The sequence below is a fragment of the Lepidochelys kempii genome, chromosome 5 (assembly GCF_965140285.1).
Source record: "Lepidochelys kempii isolate rLepKem1 chromosome 5, rLepKem1.hap1, whole genome shotgun sequence".
Classification (NCBI taxonomy): Eukaryota; Metazoa; Chordata; order Testudines; family Cheloniidae; genus Lepidochelys; species Lepidochelys kempii.
This window is the reverse complement of record NC_136384.1, coordinates 6794433-6818496: the sequence shown is the minus strand read 5'-3', so window position 1 is coordinate 6818496 and position 24064 is coordinate 6794433. Positions and strand designations below refer to the sequence as shown.

General features: G+C 44.9%; 1 protein-coding gene across 13 annotated transcripts in view; it reads left to right on the top strand.

Moving 5' to 3' along the window:
- CELF4 (CUGBP Elav-like family member 4) overlaps nucleotides 1-24064 on the top strand; it is an 889815-nt gene that overhangs the window by 333073 nt on the left and 532678 nt on the right. The gene's annotated exons all lie outside the window — the stretch shown is intronic.

Here is a 24064-nt window from a genome sequence, read left to right as displayed (position 1 = left end):
AGTTCCATCCCACTATTGCAAACTCAGCAGAATGAACAAGTGCCGGATCTAAACCTTTAAAGAGTTTGATGTTCAACCCTCACTTATTTTTGGTTGCTTAGGATCTGGTTCAAAGCCCTTTGAAGTCAATAGAAAGGCTTCTGTTGACTTCAGTGAGCGTTGGACCACGTCTTATTGTACACTGCCGTCTAGCTGTCTGATCTGTCTGTCTAATTACAGATAGTTGTAACACCACATCTCAACTCTTATTTTTCCTTCTCCCTTTTCCGTTAGAGGTGACCTGATAGATCACACATCTTTTCTATTATTGCAATACTGTGTAGCATAGTTTTACTCTAAAACATCACAAGAACCTTCAGTCATTTTATTTTTGTTCTCTCTGTTAAGAAGAAAAGGATCCCATAACGAAACAGAAAGTTGAGCCTGTCCGGCATCCCAATTCCAAAGCTTACAGGTCTATTCAGGTTTAGGGTTTTGTTTCAGATCATTATGGATCTGGAGAATAATGTTACCAACGTTCTGGGCACAGGCTGGATCTAGGGATTTTATTTAGGCCCATCTCGAATAGGGGAATCATAGAATATCAGGGTTGGAAGGGACCTCAGGAGGTCATCTAGTCCAACCCCCTGTTCAAAGCAGGACCGATCCCCAATTAAATCATCCCAGCCAGGGCTTTGTCAAGCCTGACCTTAAAAACTTCTAAGGAAGGAGATTCCACCACCTCCCTAGGTAACGCATTCCAGTGTTTCACCACCCCCCTAGTGAAAAAGTTTTTCCCTAATATCCAACCTAAATCTCCCCCACTGCAACTTGAGACCATTACTCCTTGTTCTGTCATCTGCTACCACTGAGAACAGTCTAGAGCCATCCTCTTTGGAACCCCCTTTCAGGTAGTTGAAAGCAGCTATCAAATCCCCCCTCATTCTTCTCTTCCGTAGACTAAACATCTCCAGTTCCCTCAGCCTCTCCTCATAAGTCATGTGTTCCAGTCCCCTAATCATTTTTGTTGTCCTTCACTGGACTCTTTCCAATTTTTCCACATCCTTCTTGTAGTGTGGGGCCCAAAACTGGACACAGTACTCCAGATGAGGCCTCACCAGTGTCGAATAGAGGGGAATGATCACGTCCCTCGATCTGCTGGCAGTGTCCCTACTTATACATCCCAAAATGCCATTGGCCTTCTTGGCAACAAGGGCACACTGTTGATGCATATCCAGCTTCTCGTCCACTGTAACCCCTAGGTCCTTTTCAAATCTGTTGGACCCAGAGTCTTTCTAGTGGCTGCAAGTCTGAGAATCAAGCCAGGCTTGGGCATTATATTAAGTGTGCCATTCTGTCAGGAGCATCCACAGTGGAAATCACTTTCTAGGAATTCAAAATGACGATGCACCATAAATGTTCATCTGTGCTTTTTGAGGGTGAAGTTAAAGAAGTAAAATCAATTTGCTGAGTAAGCTTTCTTTTTCTTTCTTTTCCTTTCTTCAAAACGGTGGGTCTTCAAATACACCGACAACCAAGTTCAAAGAAGCTATGTGTGTGTAGCCATTTTGAAGTAGGAACAGAAGTGAGTAGAATCCTTTAGGAATTTACTGCAACTCAGTAATGGATTTTGCTTGTTTTCGGGCCTAGTTTTAAAATATCTTGTAAAAAAAAATATATATATCCCCAATGCATACTGTGTAGGAATTAATGTGGAGCTGGAGGAAAATTACTCTGCCTCTTATGCATTAAAAATTCCCAGTGACAGGAGGCTCAAAACATTGCAAAAATGTGTTCTCTCTCTCTCTCTAATATTTTAGCAGCTGAGTGTAATTCTTGATTATTGTGGCTTTTGATATACTGGAAAGGGGACCTTGAGTATGGGATAAGTGCTCCTAGTGTAGCTGTAAGATATGCAATCTAGAACACATAATATTATATACGTATAACAGAGTCTGATGCATAGAAAGCTCAGGCCAAAGCAGAACTAGCATTGGGCTGGGTTAAGCCAAATTCAAGCCCTATAGCATGTGGGCACAATTCCCTGGTGTAGCCTCATTGGTACCAATATGTAGGCTTGCCAACTTTCTAATTGCAAAAAAACCCGAACACCCCTGCCCCTGCCCCTTTCCTAAGGCCCCACCCCCGCTCACTCCATCCCCCCTCCCTCCATCGCTCGCTTTCCCCACCCTAATTTTCAATGGGCTGGGGTTGAGGTGTGGGGTGGGATGAGGGCTCTCGCTGGGGGTGCGGGCTCTGGGATGGGGATGAGGGGCTTGGGGTACAACAGGGAGCTCTGGACTGGGGCCGATGGGTTCGTAGTCTGGGTCAGGGCTCAGGGATGGGTCAGGGGGTTGGGGTGAGGGATGAGGTGGAGGGTGTGGGCTCTGGGAGGGATTTAGAGTGCGGGAGGGGGCTCCGACCTGGGGCAGGAGGGGGTGTGGACTCTGGCTGGGGGTTTGGGCTCTGGGGTGGGTTTGGGGTGTAGGAGGGGGCTCAGGGCTGGGGCAGGGGGTTGGGACATGGGAAGGGGTGCAGAGTGCGGGCTCCAGGAGGGAATTTGGTTGTAGGAGGGGGCTCAGGGCTGGGGCATGGGGTTGGGGTGCAGGGGGGTGTGGGTTCTGACCTGGGGCAGTGGGTTGGGGTGCGGGAGGGGTTGAAGGCTCCGGCTGGTCACCTCAGTGCTCTGTGCCTCAGTTTCCCCATCTGTAAAATGGACATAATGATCCTTGTCTTCCTTGTAAAGTACTTTGCAATCTACTGATAACTTCCTTTCTTTGTTCCCTCCCTGGCTTGTGAACACTGGATACCTTACACTAGCCTTTGAATTTACACACACTCTGTGAGGGAAAGCAGAATAGAATTTTCCCCCTTCCTTGCTTGTGCTCTCTCTGAGTTCCTTCATGCAGCAGTAAAACACCTATTGGCAATGCAGCGATTGTGTTAGGAGAACACAGCGGAAGCTTTATGATGCAGCGAGAGATGTCGTTCAGGGTGGGACTATGACTAAGAGAAATGTGATTAAGTTAAGCAAAGAAAAACTTAGGCTGACTACCAGCAGAAGTCTCTTCCTCATATTGAGAACAGTTACTCTGTGAATGTCAATGGCCATTCCGAGGGCAGCGGTGGAATCGCATTGCTCGTGGTATTTAAAACAAGATGGAGAAAATATGCTTTCAATGCTATGTCCTGTATTTCCAAGTATACCACAATCATAGAATATCAGGGTGGGAAGGGACCTCAGCAGGTCATCTAGTCCAACCCCCTGCTCAAAGCAGGACCAATCCCCAATTTTTGCCCCAGATCCCTAAATGGCCCCCTCAATAACTGAACTCACATCCCTGGGTTTAGCAGGCCAATGCTCAAACCACCGAGCTATCCCTCCCCCCTCATCTTGCACTGCTATGAGCCGGATAACCTAATTGGAACGGGCCAGATTTACAAAGCAGTTTGCCACAGGATGCTAGAGCCAAACCTGTGTGACTGCTCTAATCTGCATACCCAGTCACCGTAGCTGTGGCTAGGAATTGGTTACACAAAGAGCTGACTTGCTGTTTACCCTGCAGAGTTACCTGCTTTGTTAACTGCATGCGCAAATTAGGTGTGCAACAGGGCTCCCATTTCGTGTAACTGTGCCTATAAATTGCCTGGAAATCTGTCCCAAAAGATCTCTCCCATCACTAGCTTAGATCATTCTATTTGCTGAGTAATAGATCACCCAGCGTTGGACAATAAAAGCAGCTTGCTTTGAGGGGAAATATCAATTAAATGGGTAAATAAACTGCTGCTAAGAATGGGGTTTTTTTTGTTTGTTTTTCACATAAATCTCCTTTTGTGTAGCCACCAGAGCGGAAAACCTGGAATTTGTTTAGGGTCTTTCTCAGGCTGTGGATGGTAATTAGTTCCTTCAGTCACACACTTTCTTGCTGTTCAAAAGAAAATATTCCTTATAGTTTTTATTATTATAATTTAGTAGTAGTATTATGAAAATATACACCTGAGCCAAATCCTACTCTCCATTCAAACCATGAAATTCCCATCGACTTCCATAGGATAAAGGTTTAGCTGTGGCCAGAATCTGCCTTTGTGTGAATGCTTGAGCAGAAAAAAGATGGTTGACAGGATCCCAAGACTGGCATAGTATCTGAGGGAAATAGCATAGTCCAATGATTAAATTCCAGGCTGAGGATTCAGAAGGTCAGTATTTCCAGTCCCAGCTTTGCCCATGATTTGGGTGACAAAAATATATAGATCTCACTTTACAAAGTGTTTTACAAAGGAGGTAGCATTATCCCCATTTTACAGATGGGGAAACTGAGGCATCACAAAGTGAAGTGACTTGCCTGAGGTCACCCAGTAGGCCAGTGACAGAGCTGGGAATAGTATGTGGATCTCCTGAGTCCAGTGCTCATTCTGCTATGCCACTCTGCCTCCCTTAGGAAAGTTACTTCCCCTCTCTGCACCTCAGTTTCCCCACCTGTAAAATCTGTCTAATGATTTTTCCTTTGTAATGTGCCTTGAGACCTACGGATCAAAAGGCCTATATATATATGTATATAGTATGTCTACTATCACAGTCCCATTTGTTTATCCTTTGTGTTCACACAGCACCTCATCCAACAAGGGCTCTGATTGAGTGCATACAAAGAATGATGCTATCTTCTTCCAGCAGAATCCTGAGAGAGGGGGACTGTGCCTAAAACAAGACTGTGTGGTGGGGGGGAGAGGACAGAGAATCTTTTAAAGGTAGCAACACATCAATGGTTGATTCTAGTTTACAAACACACACCCTGCCTGCCAGATGCAATCGGCTCCATCCGCTTTCCTTCCAGCCCAGGGAAAACTGTCTGTACAAACGATCTCTAATGTCCTCACCTGAACTTTACAGCTTTAAGGGGGAGAGGAAGAGAGAGTATTTTTCGCTTTCTGAGGGCTCAGATCCATCTCAGACTCTGCGGCTGTGGGTTGGGTGGGTGGACCTCTTGGTATTGAAATACCTGATTCATTAGTGTGTCACCTTAGCTCCTCTTTGCTCTCCTTTGGGGGATATTCCAACAGTGAGGAACAGCTGCCTGGTCCAGGCGTTCTTCCCCATTCAGCTTTCCCCTGGCTTCAGAAGGGAGTAGATTCTCATTTGGATGCCTGAACAGACACTGAGTGTTTTGTAATTGCACCACTTAGATCTTCTCTGGCAAGCCCAGACCCAAAGCTTTCAACCCAGCTCCTCAGGGACCAGCCTGGGAGGAGCTAATACGGTCTATTTTTGGACCCCATAATCCACATACTGGCCTTTCGGATCAGGTGTCGGAGGCTTTGAGAGAGTCCTGAGAATACTCCATGGAAACGTTTTGTAAGGGAGATTCCAGACAGCTTGGTATGGTGGGCCTGATTCTGGCCTCGTTACACCAGTGTAAATCAGGGTGACTCCATTGACTGGGGGAGGGATAACTCAGTGGTTTGAGCATTGGTTGTGAGTTCAATCCTTGAGGGGGCCAGTTAGGGATCTGGGGCAAAAATTGGGGATTGGTCCTGCTTTGAGCAGGGGGTTGGACTAGATGACCTGCTGAGGTCCCTTCCCACCCTGATATTCTATGATTCTATGACCCTCATTAGCCCGGTTCTTGGTGACTCCATTCCTGTTCTTGGGACGAGGGGGAGGGTGGGATTTCAGCCACCTTTGTATTCCCCACGTTTCGGAGTCTGTGGATTTTAGAGATGCCTCAGGTCTGTTGTAACTTGTGTGCTGCTTCCCATGCCCCCCAGGGCAGCAGAGAATAGCTGTAGAGCAGAGCACTCTGGTCAGGCCCCCAATGCCCCCTGCTTCACCTCTACCCCAGGGGATAGGGCAGGGCTGATGTAAATCCCGGAGACTGGCTAGAGGAGCTATTCCTGGGCGGATGTTTCCATTCATTGTAAGGCCCCTTTGTGCTCTCAAAGTGGCATAAAAAGGCCACAGTGTCACTGTCAATTTGAGCCCAGTCGAGTCACTTCAGTGTCACTGAGATCAGAATCTGGCTACACATCTACAGGATGGGACCTGATTTGGGAGAGAGTCATTATAATGCACCATACTTTGTACAGGACCATTCCCAAATACAGCATCCACAAATAATTAACGGAGTTCAAACATTTGCAGAGTCAAGTGTCAATTTCCTTTTGCTGCTGCTGTTCAACCTGGTGGGCTGAACAGAGGGCCCAGCCCCCAGGACACTTGTTCTCGCTCCACTGCCTACTTGTGTGTTATCTGAGAGGTGTGAGCAAGGGTGAAAAGGGCATATTGGTCAGGGGAGCTTTTAGATGACAGTCTCTGAGATGAAGAGATTGAGGAAATCTGCTGCAGAGGAGAAGGCTCTCTCACCGCGGGTGCAAGCAAAGAGTTGAACTAGGTGCTAGAATAGGAGGAGGAGGAAAGAGGAGGTAGAGGAGAGATGGTGCCTTAGAAATAAGCCGGAGCGGGCCCATGGCAAATGTGGAATGCAAAATGGCACCATTCTGAGCAGAGCCCTGAGGTCTGAAGAGGGGAGTCATTGGGGGTGGCTGATGGGGATGAGCCTTGTACAGTTCAGAGGATGTAGAGAAAGGAAGGGCAGCCAGTTTTTAGGCAAGGGGAAGGACTAGACCAGGAGCAGAGCTGGGCCTGAGCTTCCCGTCCTCTTCCCACTCCCAGCCTGTGAGGAGCACAGCATTTCAGCACCTGCCTGGCTCCCTGCTACAAAAGATGCATCAGTTCCACAATCTCTCCTTAAGTATAGCGTAAGGGTGGTAGGGCACTGGAGTGGGACTCAGGAGAGCTCCATTCAGTTCATAGTTCTGCCACTGGTCTGCTGTGTAACCTTGGGCAAGTCCCTTCCCGCCCTGTGCCTCAGTTTTCTTGTCTGTTAAAGGGGAATGATGACATTGACCACTTTCATAATGTGTTTTGTGATCTAGAATGAAAAGTGCTGTGATAACATTAACTCCTGCCTCCCAGGGGTGCATCTTTGGGCCCAACCCTGTGAAATGAACCATGGGGTGAAGAAGAGAAAGGAAGCAGCCTCCTAGAGTGCTTGACTGCCCAGGAACAGCTAGTAAAGTGTGGAAAGCATCATTATGATTATAATTAGCAGTTGCCGGGGGAACTTGGAACAATGACATTAGATCTTGGCAGGAAAGTGACAGCTTTTCAATTCCCCTTTAAGGAACTTTAGGTGCCCTGCCCTGCATTCCGCTCAGAGGAAAGCACTAGTGTTAACTTCCATATTCTATCTTGGTCTCACTCCTGCATTAGTATGTGCTGCAGTAATAACCCTAATCATTCTCAAAGGCCAAGTCATCAGACGACAGTTTTCCAGAGAGAGAGACCCAAGAAAGGAAGTGCCTTGATCTCCTGCTTAAGATAATGCCATACCTGGCAAACACATCCCTTGATCACATCAAAGGGGTTCATTCGGGTAAAATTACAAAGGCATGAAAATGAGCAGGGACCCCTTTGAAGTCAAGACAATTGGTGTCATCTTGCTGGTCATTTCTTATGGAGGTGACGCCATCTTTATTAATAATAAAATGGAGCACTTGGATGGTTGCTTTCATCGTGAAAGTGACTCTTACGCAGTAACTGATCTGTACAGCATCCCTATGAGGTCAGTCAGTAGTATTATCCCTACTTTAAAGATAGGGAAACTGAGGAAGGGAAGTTATGTAGCTTGCGCCATGCCACAGAGCAAGTCAGTATCTGACATGTAATTAGAAATATCAGTGCAGATCCTCCCCTGGTGTAAATTGTCAGAGTTCCACAACAGAGATGTGCCCCTAGGAGTTCTTGGCTTCCAGTCTTGTGTTTTAACCACTAGGAAAATGTGCTCTTTAATCTCCTACACATTCCTTCCTGGAGGTGGGGAGGATGATTGTAATGTAGTCTGTAACAGCAGGTTGGAACATTTTTGTCAAAACAGTTTTGCACCAGAAAATGCCATTTTGATGAAGCCAAAATTGTCCTTGAAGGCATATTGATTTCCACAACATTTGGGTTAGGGGGTTTTAAAAAATAGTTTTAAAAAATGTTGAAATGTCCCATGTCGGCATTTTTGGAACAAAACATTTTGATTTTTCATTTTGACATTTATTTTATGTTAAAAATAAAAAGCTCAAAACCAAAACATTGTTGATTAACCCCAAACAATTTTTTCCCCCAAGTTTTCTTTTTTGTGACAAATTTCAAAGTTTTGGCTTTTTGTTCTGGTTGAGGTTAAGCTTTACAAAAGGGTCCTGAACTCAGGAGGGTTCTCAGGGGTATGACACCAAATTAAATACAAAGTTCTGTATGACTCTCCCCAGGAGTTCCCTGCTCTAAACTCTTTCTGAGAGCTAGGCATAGAACCCAATTATCCTTCCTCCCAGTCCCTTTCTGCTCTAGCCACTAGACACCACTCCTTTCTAAAGCTATGAGTAGAACCCAGGAGTCCTGACTATCAGCCCAACCTGCTCTCAACACTAGAGAACACTTCCTTCCAGAATTAGCAATTAATTCTAGGAAGCCCTGATTCCCAGTTTCCCTGCCTAAACATGAAACTAAACTGCCCTCCTTCATCCTGACTCCCCACTCCCCCCTACTCTAAATCTGACCCTCTACACTCTAGTTTTCCCCTCTTAGTGCCAGGTATAATTATATCCCTCATAGAAGGCTGCTGAACAAGGTTACCAGTCCATAGGCTGGCTTCTAGCAAAAACGTGCCACCCACCAATGAAGTGGGTTTGAATTGTCACGAGCACTGACTGGAACGTAGGTAGAGAATCACACAGGACAATTAAGTAAAGTCCAACAAAAAACAATGCACATGCTGATGTAGTACATATTGGAAGATAGATTAACTTTACCATTTCATCTGAGCATTGCATGCTACAGTAAATATCAGAGGTAATGATATTGACTTTAAGGTTTTACAGCTCCAAATGTCACGTCTGCTCTATCTAGAACTCCTTTTGATTTGATTTACATTGCCCCCTCCATCCCTTCCTCTTATGCTGAGAGCTGCAGAAGGAGGCTGCTGGAAAGTGGGTCTCTCTCTCTTGTCGGTTTTAATGTCACTGATCCTTGGCCCGGGCTTCAGAACTAACTCACTGGCCCTTTGTCTCCTGCTTTCATTCTGATTGTAAATAACCCTGTTCCAGGCTTGGGGTGGGTCAAAGGGATCAAGTATCAGCAGCCTGCAAAGGGGGATTACTTGCTAAAGGTTGCTGTGCAGAAAGGTCAAAATAGCATTAGCAGAAATTTCAGCCGGCCAACACCAGCCCAAGGAATTGGAAAGGCTCATAAGCATAACGTGTATACCGTTCTCCCAAGCCCTTACTAAATAATCAGCACGGTGCCCCGATGGCACAAGTAGCATGGTCTCTGTTTGGCTATAGATGGGTCAGAACTGAACCCGTTGACTTGACTGTTCCTGCATTATGAAACTGGCCCCTTCCTCTATAATGGGCTGAATTGAAACCTTGGATTTGAACAATTCCAGATGTTTAGAAAGTTTGGGCTACGTCTATCATTTAGACTAGTGCTGAATAGGAAATGGTTTTCCCATCCCGTGAGAGTTTTTGAGATTTTGACATTTTCCCCCATCCCAGAATGAGATAGAAAGTTAAAATGTTCACCAATCGATAATCCAGTACATGAATAAGTAAATAATAAAGAAAAGGAAAAGGTTAATGCCAGTGAAAATATTTTGCTTTGATTCGGACCATTTTCAATTGTTTTAATGTTTTCTTTTAGTATAAATTAACAAAGTTTTCAAAACAAAAAGTCATTGCGAATCAAAAAGCAAAACTTTTTTTTTGTTTTGAATGTGTCAAAATGGGACATTGACAATTTTGAAACTGTTTTTTCACAAAAAGTTGCGAAACAGGAGGGCTGACAAAACCAATTTCATGCCAACAGTTTTGGTTTGGACAAATCAACATTTTCTAGTTAAAAATAAAAGTTGTCAGCAAAATCCCAGCCGGATCTAGTTTAGACCCATCTCTACATCCAGGAAGGCTGCAGACCTGGTCCTTTAAAATGTGTCCTAGTCCCTATGAAAGGTGGTGTCTTTTTTCCTTTCTTTATTGTAAGTGTTGCTGAATGGAAGTCAACCTCCAGAGCAGAAAGAATTTGAAAGGGCCTGTTCACAAAGGCAGAGAATTTAATGTACTAGCTCACGATGAAACAAAGAATCAATGACAGAGCCAGGTGTAGAAGCCTGGAGATTCCAGCTCTCAGGTCATTAAAGGGGAGGGTACAAAGAGGGAGGATATGAGGATTCATTTAGCACAGAATCATGAGGTTGAGAACAAATTTACTCAATGAAACAAAAGAGGTTTTTTAAAGTATATTAATAACAAAAATAATCCTGACAATGGTACTGGTCCATTGCTAGATAAAAATGGCATATTAATAATAATAATAATAATAATAATAGAAAAAGCAGAAGTGTCTGATAAATATTTCTGTTCTGTATCTGGGGAAAAAAACAGATGATGGAGTCTCATAACATTCTTTCCATTCCACTAGTACCTCAGGAGGCTGTAAAACAGCAGCTACTAAAGTTCAGCATTTTTAAATTAGTAGGTCCAGATACCTTGCATCCAAGAGTTTTAAAAGAGCTGACTCAGGAGATAGCTGGACTGCTAACGTTGATTTTCAAGGAGTCTTAGACTACTAGGGAAGTTCTAGAAGACTGGAAGAAAGCTAATGCTGTGCCACTATTCAAAAAGGGTAAATGGGATGAACTATAATTATAGTCCTGTCAGCCTGACATCAATCTCAGCAACATAATGGAACAGCTGATAGCGTAATAAAGAATTAAAGTAGGGTAGTATAATTAATGCCAATCAACATGGGTTTATGGTAAATAGATACTGTCAAACTAATTTGCTATTTTTTGATGAGATTACAAGTTTTGTTGTTAAAGGTAATAATGTTGATATAATATACTTAGAGTTCTGTAAGGTGTTTGACTTGGTGCTGCATGACATTTTGATTAAAAAACTATAATGATATAAAATTAACATGGCACACAGTAAGTGTATTGAAAGCTGGCTAACTAATAGATCTCAAAATTTAATTGCAAATGGGGAATCATCATTGATTCGGTGTGTTTCAGTAGGTACCCCAAGGATCTGTTCTTGCCCCTACACTAATTAACATTTTTACCAATGTCTTCGAAGAAAACATAAAATCATCACTGAAAACATCTGGGTGGGATGCACAAATTGGGGGAGTGGTAAATAATAAAGAGGACAGGCCACTGATTCAGAGCAATCCCGATAGCATGGTAAACTGGGGGGCAAGCAAGCAATATGCATTTTAATATGACTAAATGTAAATGTATACATCTAGGAGCAAAGAATACAGGCCATACTTTCAGGGTGAGGTACTATATCCTGAGAAGCAGTGACTCTGAAAAAGATTTGGGGGTCTTGATGGAGAGTTAGGGGAATATGAGTTCCCCATGCAACGCTGTGGCCAGAAGAGCTAATGTGGGGACACACACATAAACAAGGGACTCTTTTGTAGGAGTAGAAAGGTTATCTTACCTCTGTATATTCGGCACTGTACATTGGAGACCACTGCTGGAATACTGGGCCCAGAATTCAAGGAAGATGTTGAGAAATTGGAGGGGAATCAGAGAAGAGACACAAGAATGATAAAAGGATTAGAAAATCTGCCTTATCCTGAGAGACTCAAAGAGCACAATCTATTTAGCTTAACAAAGAGAATGTGAAGGGGTGACTTGACCACAGTCTATAAGTATCTACCTAGGGAACAAATATTTAATAATGGACTCTTCAGTCTAGCAGAGAAGGTCTAGCAGCGTGATCCCATGGCTGGAAGTTGAAGCAAGATCAATTCAGATGCAAATAAGCCATAAATTTTTAATGGTGAAAGTAATTAACCATTGGAACAATTTACCATGGGTCATGGTGGATTCTTCATTACTGACCATTTTTAAATCAAGATTGAATGTTCTAAACACACACACACACACACATTTCATAAGGACTAAGGTACTTAAACACACATGTAACTTAAAGAATGTGAATAATCTCATTGACTTCAATGGGAGTATCCATGTTCTTTAAGGACCCATGTGTACAGGTGTTTTGCTGAATCAGGATCTCAGTGAAAGTTCTTTGGCTGAGAGATGTCTAAGGGGCTGAGAAATAAACACACCCATTTGCCAAAGGTGTCACAGGGAGCCCATGATAGACTTGGGAATAAAAGGTCTGATTCTCATTTACACTGAGATTCCTTTACTACAGTGTGAAGGGCCTTAATGCGGGTGTCAGTCACGTTACATTTTAAGGCCCCTCAACGCTGCCAGGACGGTATAAATGGACCAAAGTTTAAATGAGAATCTGGCCCATTATCTCAGAGTCCTGACCATCAATCCCTTGCTTTACGCAGTAGACAACACTTCTATTACTGGAGTCCCTTGAACAGTAATCAACATATTTGGCAAGGAAAGGCATAAAGAATAAGAGATGTTTAACTGAGATTTTATGTTTTTCATTCAGATGTATTGTGGAGCTTCCCTTTGCATGAGAGTCTCACTTTCGGTCTGGATCTCCACAGATTGTAGCCTAATGTACTGTATCATTACACCCCTGAACCTGCTGCCCTATTGATAATCCAGCCCCGCCTCACGCAGACTTTGTGGGAGTTACACGTGCCTATAATAACCCCAAGTCTGGGGTAATTACTTCCGACCAGAACACGGATGCCTCCCAGAGCTAACATTGAACAGCATATGCTAAAGCTGTGCTTTAAAGGTGATGTAAGTAATACACACAGAATACCCTGTGGATGCTGGAACTGGGAGAAGACCAAGATGTAACCTTCAATCTGATTGCTTTGTGTGTGGATTGTCTGATTATTTCGGGGGAGGGAGGAACAGAGCAGTTCCCTACCTCACCGCCCGACGCTGAGAACCAAGCAGCTTAAACCTATTCAGAATCAAAGTTGCTCTAAAAAGGAAGGCTAGTCTTGTGGTTAAGGCATTGGGCTCTGACTCAGGAGACCTGGGTTTAATTCCTTGGTGTGCTACAAGCACCTAATGTACCTTTCCTGTACCTCCGTTCCCCATCTGTAAAATAACAACAGCCCCTGTCTCCCAGCCTTTGTCTGTGAACTCTTTGGGGGTGGAGAGTCTCGCTTACTAGATATCTGCACAGTGCAAAGCACAATGGGTGCTGATTGTGGGCAGGGCCTTTGTTTGCTACCGTATAAAAATAATTGCCTTAGGAACAGCTCAGGGTCTAGTTAAAGAATAAACAACTGTTCCTCCTCTGCATTCGGACTCTGTTTCAACACAGAGCGACCTGGCAGACTGCAGCCTCCGCTGGTCTATGCTGCCCCAAAGGGACGGGGGAGGGGGAATGCGTTTTAATTTACTCAGACATGCCCTCCTTTGTTGTGCTGTGCTGCAGCTCTAGCCATTTCCCGGCTTCGGTAGTCCGTGCCAGATTCAATCTGAAAGGTCAGCCAGAGGGGGGAGGCCAGGTCACCGCGGAGACCTGGTCTGTCGGAACACTGTCTTTAAGTACACACACATTTACTGCCCCCTGTCGGGAGGCAGGGAACTTGTCCCATGGAAATGCCAGGCTTTGTGTGGTGGCTTTACCCAAATTGTGCAAGGAGGAATGGAAATGAGACCCTAACCTTCTATAATGAATATACGGCCAGACCCCGGCGTGCACAGTGCATTCATGTGCTTGGTTAATCTGAACTCTAACTCCTTTCCTGGCCTTTCCAGAGAGAGACGGGACAGAAGTGAATGCTCTTCCACCTCAGTGAAAATGCCATTGTATTTTGCTTCTCTGGTCAATGGTATAATTTCAATTCATGATGTTCCACAGCAGGGGACTCTCAAAAATGCATAAACTACAAAAGGCAATGGATGGATGCTTATCCAATGGTTACCCAAATTCAACTGAGCATCTTTCATCAGGTTGGAATTCCGGTGGCCAATATTTCTTGCTGATGGATAGGTTAGAAATCTTTCTGTCTTTGGGTTTTCTATTGGTGGCCATCACCACAGCACCTGAACAAGTCACACATTAAAAGGCCTTTTGTCGATCAAGCTGAAAAACTTTCAACAAACCTTTGCCTGCCTCCCCCCCCCTCACCCTCCATCCCCCCTGGAAAATTCAATTTCAGGGAAACCAAAACATTTAGTGGAAACGTGTCAGTTTCAACAACATTTCCTTTGGGAAGTTTTCTCAGGTCTAAGGTGGAACTGGGAAGAGAGCTAGACAGACCAACAGACCCACCCACCACAGTACAGCCTGGTGGTTAGGGCATTACCCTGGGATGGAGTAGACCCATGTTCAGCTCATTCCACATCAAAGTGGAAATACATTCCAAAACCTTGAAATCTTTCACAAAATGGAAATGTTGTTTTTCAGCCAGCCCCAGTCTTTGGCTCTTCTCCAGCCATAAGGAGCTGTGCTTGGGGTGGGTTGGTTGGTTTGTTTGTTTTTTGGTTTGTAGGGAGAGGGGACAACTGTTATTGCTATTATTATTTATTTGTATTGCAGTGGTACCTAGAGGCCACAATCAAGACTGTGGCCCCATTATGTCCATTGTGTGCCAATCACTGTGTTCTATTAACCAAATGTCATCAAACCTAAAAGCTTAGATTTGTTTCCAGTCTCAAGGTTTGGGGCTATTTCTCCCATTCCCAATTAATCACAGAATTTGGTGCCATTCATTGGAAGGTTCTGCCTTTTGGGATACGCTTCTGTAATCAACTTGGTCTATTCTGGTAGGCTAAAAAAGAGTTACTATGTCACATAATGGCAGGTTTCAGAGCAGCAGCCGTGTTAGTCTGTGTCCGCAAAAAGAAACGGAGGACTTGTGGCACCTTAGAGACTAACACATTTATTTAAGCGTAAGCTTTCGTGAGCTACAGCTCACTTCATCGGATAATGCATTCGATGCATGCATCCAATGAAGTGAGCTGTAGCTCACGAAAGCTTATGCTCAAATACATTTGTTAATCTCCAAGGTGCCACAAATACTCCTCTTCTTTATGTCACATACCCACTCTGTATCAACTTTGCACTATCACACCTGCTGTTACTCTGTAAGGAAATCCAGCTGTCTGCCACGGATAGGTCAAATGACCGTTCAGGACCAGCAGGGAGAGAAAGTGTGTGTGGGTGAGAGAGAGAAAGTGAGTGTTCTACAGAAGAAAGGAACTCAGCAACTTACTACGTCCATGATTTCCTAACATGGACAAATGCAAGGATAACTCAAGTTGCCAACTACATTACAGATTAATAACTGGCCAGCATTTAGGATTAGCAGAAGGCTAATGTAGTGCCAATCTTTAAAAAAGGGAAGAAGGAAGATCCTGGGAACTACAGGCCAGTCAGCCTCACCTCAGTCCCTGGAAAAATCATGGAGCAGGTCCTCAAAGAATCAATCCTGAAGCACTTGCATGAGAGGAAAGTGATCAGGAACAGCCAGCATGGATTCACCAAGGGAAGGTCATGCCTGACTAATCTAATCGCCTTTTATGATGAGATTACTGGTTCTGTGGATGAAGGGAAAGCAGTGGATGTATTGTTTCTTGACTTTAGCAAAGCTTTTGACACGGTCTCCCATAGTATTCTTGTCAGCAAGTTAAGGAAGTATGGGCTGGATGAATGCACTATAAGGTGGGTAGAAAGCTGGCTAAATTGTCGGGCTCAACGGGTAGTGATCAATGGCTCCATGTCTAGTTGGCAGCCGGTATCAAGTGGAGTGCCCCAAGGGTCGGTCCTGGGGCCGGTTTTATTCAATATCTTCATAAATGATCTGGAGGATGGTGTGGATTGCACTCTCAGCAAATTTGCGGATGATACTAAACTGGGAGGAGTGGTAGATACGCTGGAGGGGAGGGATAGGATACAGAAGGACCTAGACCAATTGGAAGATTGGGCCAAAAGGAATCTGATGAGGTTCAATAAGGATAAGTGCAGGGTCCTGCACTTAGGACGGAAGAACCCAATGCACAGCTACAGACTAGGGACCGAATGGCTAGGCAGCAGTTCTGCAGAAAAGGACCTAGGGGTGACAGTGGACGAGAAGCTGGATATGAGTCAGCAGTGTGCCCTTGTTGCCAAGAAGGCCAATGGCATTTTGGGATGTATAAGTAGGGGCATAGCGAGCAGATCGAGGGACGTGATCGTTCCCCTCTATTCGACATTGGTGAGGCCTCATCTGGAGTACTGTGTCCAGTTTTGGGCCCCACACTTCAAGAAGGATGTGGATAAATTGGAGAGAGTCCAGCGAAGGGCAACAAAAATGATTAGGGGACTGGAACACATGAGTTATGAGGAGAGGCTGAGGGAGCTGGGATTGTTTAGCCTGCAGAAGAGAAGAATGAGGGGGGATTTGATAGCTGCTTTCAACTACCTGAAAGGGGGTTCCAAAGAGGATGGCTCTAGACTGTTCTCAATGGTAGCAGATGACAGAACGAGGAGTAATGGTCTCAAGTTGCAGTGGGGGAGGTTTAGATTGGATATTAGGAAAAACTTTTTCACTAAGAGGGTGGTGAAACACTGGAATGCGTTACCTAGGGAGGTGGTAGAATCTCCTTCCTTCGAGGTTTTTAAGGTCAGGCTTGACAAAGCCCTGGCTGGGATGATTTAACTGGGAATTGGTCCTGCTTTGAGCAGGGGGTTGGACTAGATGACCTTCTGGGGTCCCTTCCAACCCTGATATTCTATGATTCTATGATTCTATGATAAACACCGTAAACAGGAGCAAAGAGATAAAATTGAGAAAGAGGCTTAGGCTGAATTGCAGGAAAAATTCCCTATTCTTGGAGTCAATTTGACACTGCAGCCCTCTCCCAAGGAAAGCATCAATGCTCTATTGCTTGACTCAGTTACTGTAGAACTATAGAGGACAAAAAGCTGGGAAATATACTGTAGTGAACCATTGTGTACTAGGAAAGGGATGGACTAGCTAACTTAGCTGGTATCTCCTGTCTTTTATTTCTATGATTCTTTATGACTTCATTTACTTGACCTTACAAGGTGCTGCGAGATGCTTAGTACCTTCACTGAATCAATGGCAGTTATGTGGATGTTCAGCATCACACAGTCTTAAATGACATAATTTTATATTAACCTACAGAGTGCTGTTACTGTATGGTGTGATCATTAAAATGGCATCTGTCTGTTCTGTAGTGGTGGTGAAGTGTGAATGGAACACCCGCCTCTGTTAAAAATGCTGGTTTATGATCAAATTATTATTATTGTAGCATGTAGAGGTTCTGGATCAAGGGCCATTGTGCTGGGGCTGTAGTTTCTTTCCCCAAAAGCTAACAATCTCAGACTCCAGTCCTGCAAGCATGATAGTACTTACAGGGTGCTTATCACCAGAGTACCTGAGCACCTCACAATCTTTAAATATACTTATCCTCACCACGCCCCAGTGCAGGGCTGTGCTATTATTCCTTTTTACATGGGGAACTGAAGCACAGAGAGGCTAAGTGACTTGTATAAGGTCACACAGGAAGTCTCTGGTGGAGCAGGTAATTGGATCCCAGTTCCCCAAGTCCTACTGTAGTGTTTTGACCATAAGAACACCCTTCCTTTGTTGCTACCTGCTCAACTGTACGGCCATGAGTGGTCCCAGTGATGTCCCACCGGGGCCTAACTAATCAACCGTTTTCTATTGATCTTAAATGGTAATTTTTTTCAGGTAGGGACCTTGTTTTCCTAGCACCGAGCACAATGGAGCCTCTATCCTGGCTGGGGCTTCTGGGAGTCACCAGAACATAAATTATGCAGCTCACGGCCATCTCTAGTTACCTGGGTTATCCCTGTGGGTATAGACACTAATTCATAACAAATCTAGGTTTAACTTCTACCTCTCTTAAACCTTTGTTATAGGTGTATGCCTATCCTTAATCTATTCTGCATTGCAGGGGAGTTTGACACAGCACACAGAACAATGGACCAGTTAGAATCTAAAACCATGGCTTGGTCTGGATTCTGCTCTCCTTATTTCCTTTTTCTCCTTCCTTCCCCGCACACCAACTCCAGGGTTAGCACGCTCTAAAGTCAGTGTTAAAGTTGAGTAGGTCTAAATGTGGATGTCTGTGTAGCTTCAATGATGTGTTCTGAATTCACTGACACTTTGATTGTCTGTCAAAGTGCTTTTGGGGGAGAGGTTAGGATTGGGAGCCTTCTTAAACTAGTGTTTGCTAGTGCTTGGAGATGAAAGACCCTAAAGATCTATGATTATCCTTTTTAAAATGTTATCTTCCTTTATTATGAACGGTAACAATTCATGAAAATTAAACATTAACATAGGCCTATTTTGTACTCTCTTATGCACACAAATATGCACACATATATATATATATATATATATATATATATATATATATATGAAAAATACAATGGGGTAGATTGTAATTCTACAATCTGCCCTGAATAAGGGACAGAATGTAACTACACTGATCTAGGAGCAGATCAGAAGCACAGTTCTGTCTCAGCTCTCCCATAACTCTGTGGAGAGAGTAAATTACTTCGCTCCTTACTATATGCCCGGCTGGCCACTTTGGCTCCTTTCCATCCCTCTTCACCCCTTCCTTAACCAGACACTTGCAACAAGGTTATCAGGTGAGTAGCCCCTGCTCTCCCTTCCATGGCTCAAATCACAATCTGCACAAGAGAGTAAAAGGAAGCCTTCCTGACTGAGTAAGGACTGTGACAGCCTTGTCCCTTGTGTATATGTGTGTATATGTGTACACACCCACACACATATGTTAATGACAATTTCATTCTGTGCACTGCTAGCTGATGCATAGAGATCTATCTTCTCTTTGGTTCGTGAGTTTGGAATAAAGGCATTGACAGATCACAGGTTCCTTATCCCATTTCTAAGACAGGCTCTGAAGGTTAAAAAGAAATGTATCAAAGGAAATGAAAGAAACACACAACAAAATGTTCCTCCAACACTAAAAGTCAAAGCTGAATTTGATATTCAGAACTTTTTTTTTTAACTGAAACCTCCAATAATTGCCTCACGTTTGTGGGAATGTAAATTACTCTTTTTTGGTCTCTATATGGGGAGCAAGGAGATGAATAGGAGTCTAAATTGGTTTTGCTTCCTGTTCCCCGTAGTGGATGCAGGATTAGTCCACTGTGCCTCTTTGCCCTTCCATTTCCTTGAAGACATGGGAAACCTTCATTTTGCCAGTAGTTAGTTACTCATTAAAATGAATCAAACAAGCCAGATTGTAGCAGGCATTTGAAAACCTGCTATCTGTCAAGAATTTTAAATTTAAAATTAACATTGAGTCCTCCTTTAAGACAAAAACCTTGACCTTAAGTTGCGTAGTGATTGGCAAGCACTCCCCATCCCCTGACTCGATTAACATTTAAATGCCATTTTGTGTGAATATGAGTGGTGCCTTTGGAACAAACAAATTACTAATGTCTTCCTGCAGGAATGGAGCATCAGAGGTGCCTTATTAATTTGATGCCCAATTGAAAATCCTCCTCTTATTCCTGGGAGGTCAAAAGGGGCTGTGGTGTGTGTGTGTGGAGGGGGGGACTGGGCAGTGGTAACTCATGGCCCTTACAGGTGATATGACAATTAATCCAAACTTCCTTTATTTTGCTTCAGGGTCAATGATACAGGAGTGAGTGGGAGGAGAAAGTATTTTTAAAGGGATGAGTGTGCCTAGGAAAGAAAAATGTTTAGGATTTGCACTTCTAGAGAACCTTCTATGAACCAAAGCTTGAGTAGTAATTTGCAGACATTAATTAAGCTGTGCGGCATGCCATAGAGTAGATTCACACAATCCAGATGGGTAAACTGAGGCGTTAAGTAAATTTCATGATCACTCACCAGATCAGACCCAGAGCCAGGAACAGAACCCAGGAGTTCTCAGCCATCAAGGACCATGCAGAAAGCATTGTGGTCTCCAAGGAGAGCAATGCATTTGTATCTGAATTTGGAAACAGTTAAGATTCAGATCAAAATCTGGATCCAAAACTTCCCCCTTGGCCCAGTCTTTAATTATGAACCCTCCACCCAAATGTGACTCTTTCACCAGGCCGCAGCCCAGCACATGACAGGCAGTGCCTGATCAAGCAAAGCACTTGATCACGTGCATAACTCCATGCACGTGAGGAATCCTGCTGATTTCATTGGTGCTACTACTGCTGAAAGTTCTGCATGTGCTTAAATCCTCTGCCATATCAGGGTGCATATATACGTAAATATAAATCCAGTTAATTTAGTGGGAATAACAATCCCCAAATAACAATCCCCAAATAACAATCCCCATCTCCATGATCGTAAGGAACCCGAACCCCAAATAGTGAAAAGACCGCATTAATTAGTAATGGCTGAACCTTCAAAATGTCTGTATGTTCAAGCTTGATACATTTCTGATGAGTTTATAGGAGGGGGTTGCTTGTGATAGCAGGAAAACTAGACTCACTGACTAAGGAGGTCCCTTCCAGTCCTACATTCTTATGTTTGCTTCCGAGAAGCGTCCACAATAACATTATGAGTTTAGCGTGAAAGCTTTTATCCTTGTCCCAAAGAGTTCACAATCTAAACTGACAAGATAGACAAAGTGTTTAAGCCTCCAATTCTGCAAACACCTATGCATGTGCTTTAACTAAGTGTCATCGGAGTCCATGCAAAAGCCAAACGTAAGCATAGAGTTTGCAAGATCAGGACTAAAGAGTTTGCCAAGGTTAAACAGAAGTGTAACAGAACCCAGATTTTCTAAATCCTCATCTAGTGCCCCATCCTCTTCCAAAGCCGTTCCCCCCAACAATGATGCTAATGCACTGGTATCTTCTTTCCTAATATGTTTCTTTTACATCCCCACTATTTGGAGGAATAGTACTCAGCGTATCTTGCAGTTTCGAGCCCCTGGAGACTCTTGAACTTCAAGGATGTTTGAAATCCCGAACCAGATCTGAGTTTTGCAGGCAAACCCATCTCTAATATTTCCCTGCTTTGTGTCCCAGTGAGAGATCTTGGCGGGGGAGAGGATAAAAGAGAATGCTTTGCCAACCAAGGCATTTCTCAGCCAGCGCTAATTGTGCAAATGGGGAGGAATTTGTAAGTTGCAAAGGTGCTGCTCAGAGAACAGCAGAATTTTCTGCTATATCTGATAAATAAATATGAATATGCAAATTACAAATGGGCTTCTTTCCTCCCCCCAGGATAATGCCCACTGTCTCTGTCAAATTATGTCAATTTGACATTGCAAATTTCCAAGTTACACAGAGGAATCCTTATACACTGGACCCAGGACTTGCGTTCAGAGCAGGGGTTTTTTTACTGTCTCATTAATTCTGTGTATGGTGGTTGCTCAGTCACTTTACAAAGTTACAATATTCAGTTTCTGAGCAAAGGTTGATAAGACATATTATGGTTTTAGCTACTCCATTGTTTCGCCTCTTCCAAATGGATTCCCAGTAGCTATTTCTCTCCCTCCCCTTCCTGCTGGGAGTGGACAGTGAGCATTCCCCTCTCTTAGAAACACTGCCTGGCAGAGCACGCTTACATTCTGTGTTGCACGTTCTCTGCTTTAGGATGCCTCTTCTTCAGACCTTTGAATTATAGCGTGAGGAAAGGCTGCTTCTGACCCAAGCGGGGGAATAGTAAGCGGGGGAATCATCCCACTCTTGTGGGGAACTTTCCTGGCTTCTGCACTACCCCGGTGAAGTGGGCTAGCAAAAGGATCCGAGTCCTTGTTCCCACTTCCTTTACCCAGTGGCCTCCCTGCCCTTGAGGACTCCCCTTCCACTCTTCTGTCTGGCAGAGTCCTCGTAACCCCAAGAAGGCTGGGACCAGGATTCCTGGAGGGCTCGACCCCCAACCCTGCTGTGGTCACCTAGGATAGGGGCTAGGGTGTCCCCACTCCGGGGTACTCTCTGCACTGGGCACTTCTCTGACCATTACATACAAGTTAAAGCAAATGCAAGTTATTTAATCAACAATTAATTTTTAAAAAGAATAAGGAAAAATGGGAAAGGTGAAAGGAAACCCATCACCCCGCTCTGTGGCAGGGAACACCACAAATGGTGTCTCTGGAATGTCCGGGCAGTTCACAGTCTGCTCCTTGTAAGTCCCAGGCCTCCTGCTCAGGCCCTGGCTGTGCTGCAGGGATGCTGTGGGTTGGACACTCGCTCTGGTGGTGGCCACACGCTCTCAGACTCTAGGTGGTAGGACCCTTCTTCCCTGTCGGGGTTACGATCCAAGCCTGGCCTGCAGAGCCTCTTGGCTGAGGCGTCTCCCTGTGCTGGGCCCGCTGCCCAGGGTCCCCCTCGCTCTCCCCAGCTGCTCACCGCACCCAGCTGCGGACTGCTCCAGCCCCAGCTCCACCGCTCTGTCTCAGGACTGCTGCTGCTCTGCCCCCAGCCCCCTGGGCTGCTTCTCTGGCCCCTCTGGCTCTGGTTGCAGCAGCTCTGCTCCCAGGGCAAGTCTGCTCTCTCTGCGCTGTGCCTCTGGCTTTGGGGCTGCAGCTCTGCTCCCAGGACAGGGGCTGGTCCCTCTGGATCTGGCACAGCTCTGCTCCCCAGCTCAGCTTGGGCCCCTGCTTTCTCCTTAGCTCGGCCCCACTCTGACCCAGGCAAATCCAGCTCACACGGAGGACGGGACCTCCCTGGCCTCCTGACTCCCAGATTAGCCTGCTCGCCCTGTCATTCAGGCTGAGCTGGAGCATTGGACTCTTCCCATTGTTCCTAGGGCCTGGCAGTCTCAGGGTCCTGATTCCCCATTGACCCTTCCCCCTTTGAGTACTGGGAGCTAGCAACTAAAACACCTCCACTGAATGTTAGTAAGGGGGCAACAGTCCCCTTACACAAACACAAGCACGCAACTTGTGGGGAACTCTGTTCTTGCAAGATTTCCAGCTCAGTGGGACTAAAAGGTTTGGGTCTCTTGGATGGGTCTGCAGACTTCGGTCTATCTAAGGCAGTGGTTTTCAAACTTTAGCAACCTGAGGACCCCCATTTTTATTTAAAATTTTTCACGGAACCCCAAACCTCCCACTCAGCCCCAGGCTCCTCCCCCACTCCACTCCTTCCCCCAAGGCCTCACCCCATATCTTCCCCGCCTCTTTCTGCCCCCTCCCCCGAGTGCGCCCCAGCTGTTCCGCAGTGTGCAGAAGGTCCTGGGCGGGGAGGAGGAAGAGTTGATCAGTGGGACTGGTGGCCCTGGACATGACTCGTGGACCCCCTTTTGAGAAACCTTGATCTAAGGTACTTGCATGGACTCCCTCACTGTACTATCTGAGCTCTTGATGGTCTAGAAATGTTTTTATCCTCACACACACCTGTGGGGGAGGGCAGTGTACTCTCTCCATTTACAGATGGGGAACTGAGGCACAGAGAAGCTAAGGGTCAGATGTTTAAAGGTATTTAGGTCCTAACTGCCACTGGTTGCATGCAATTAGGTGCCTAAATACCTTTAAACACACTTCCGTGGTCACACAGGCCAGCTACGAGAATTGAACCCAGGTATCCCAGGTTAGTACCTTAACCACTTTTCCTCAGCACTTTCAAGTGTTCAACTGAATCGAATCCAGGTTTCAAGCCTTTTCCTGGCTGCTCATCACTATAGTTCCTTTCTGTCTATTTGTGTTGGAGTCATATGTGTGACGTCTGTGTGTTATCTACGCCTACCTGGAACGCATGATGGGGGGAGCTGGTGTAAAGGTTTCATCTGCATAAGTTTGACATGTGCACCTTGCTCACAACATGCTGAATGAAGTATTCATTTCTGCCCACCAGCAATTCTATTCCTCTCTTGTGATCTCAGCCTTGTTTTTTCCATCTAGAGGAGATGGATCAGTGGGCAGAGTGCAGGTGACGTGGTCAGAGGTGCGTGATAGATGCAATTTATCACACCATTCCACTGTTTATCACATGGGGCTGCAATTTATCACATCACCTCCATAAATCTATACACAAATATCCACACGCTCGGTGTAATAAGGTCAGAAACCTGAAAAGCATGTTTGTTTTTTGGTTCGGGTGTTTACGAGCTGGATACACACATATAGCTCTTCTTGCCAAGTCATGTTGACTTAACCTTTTA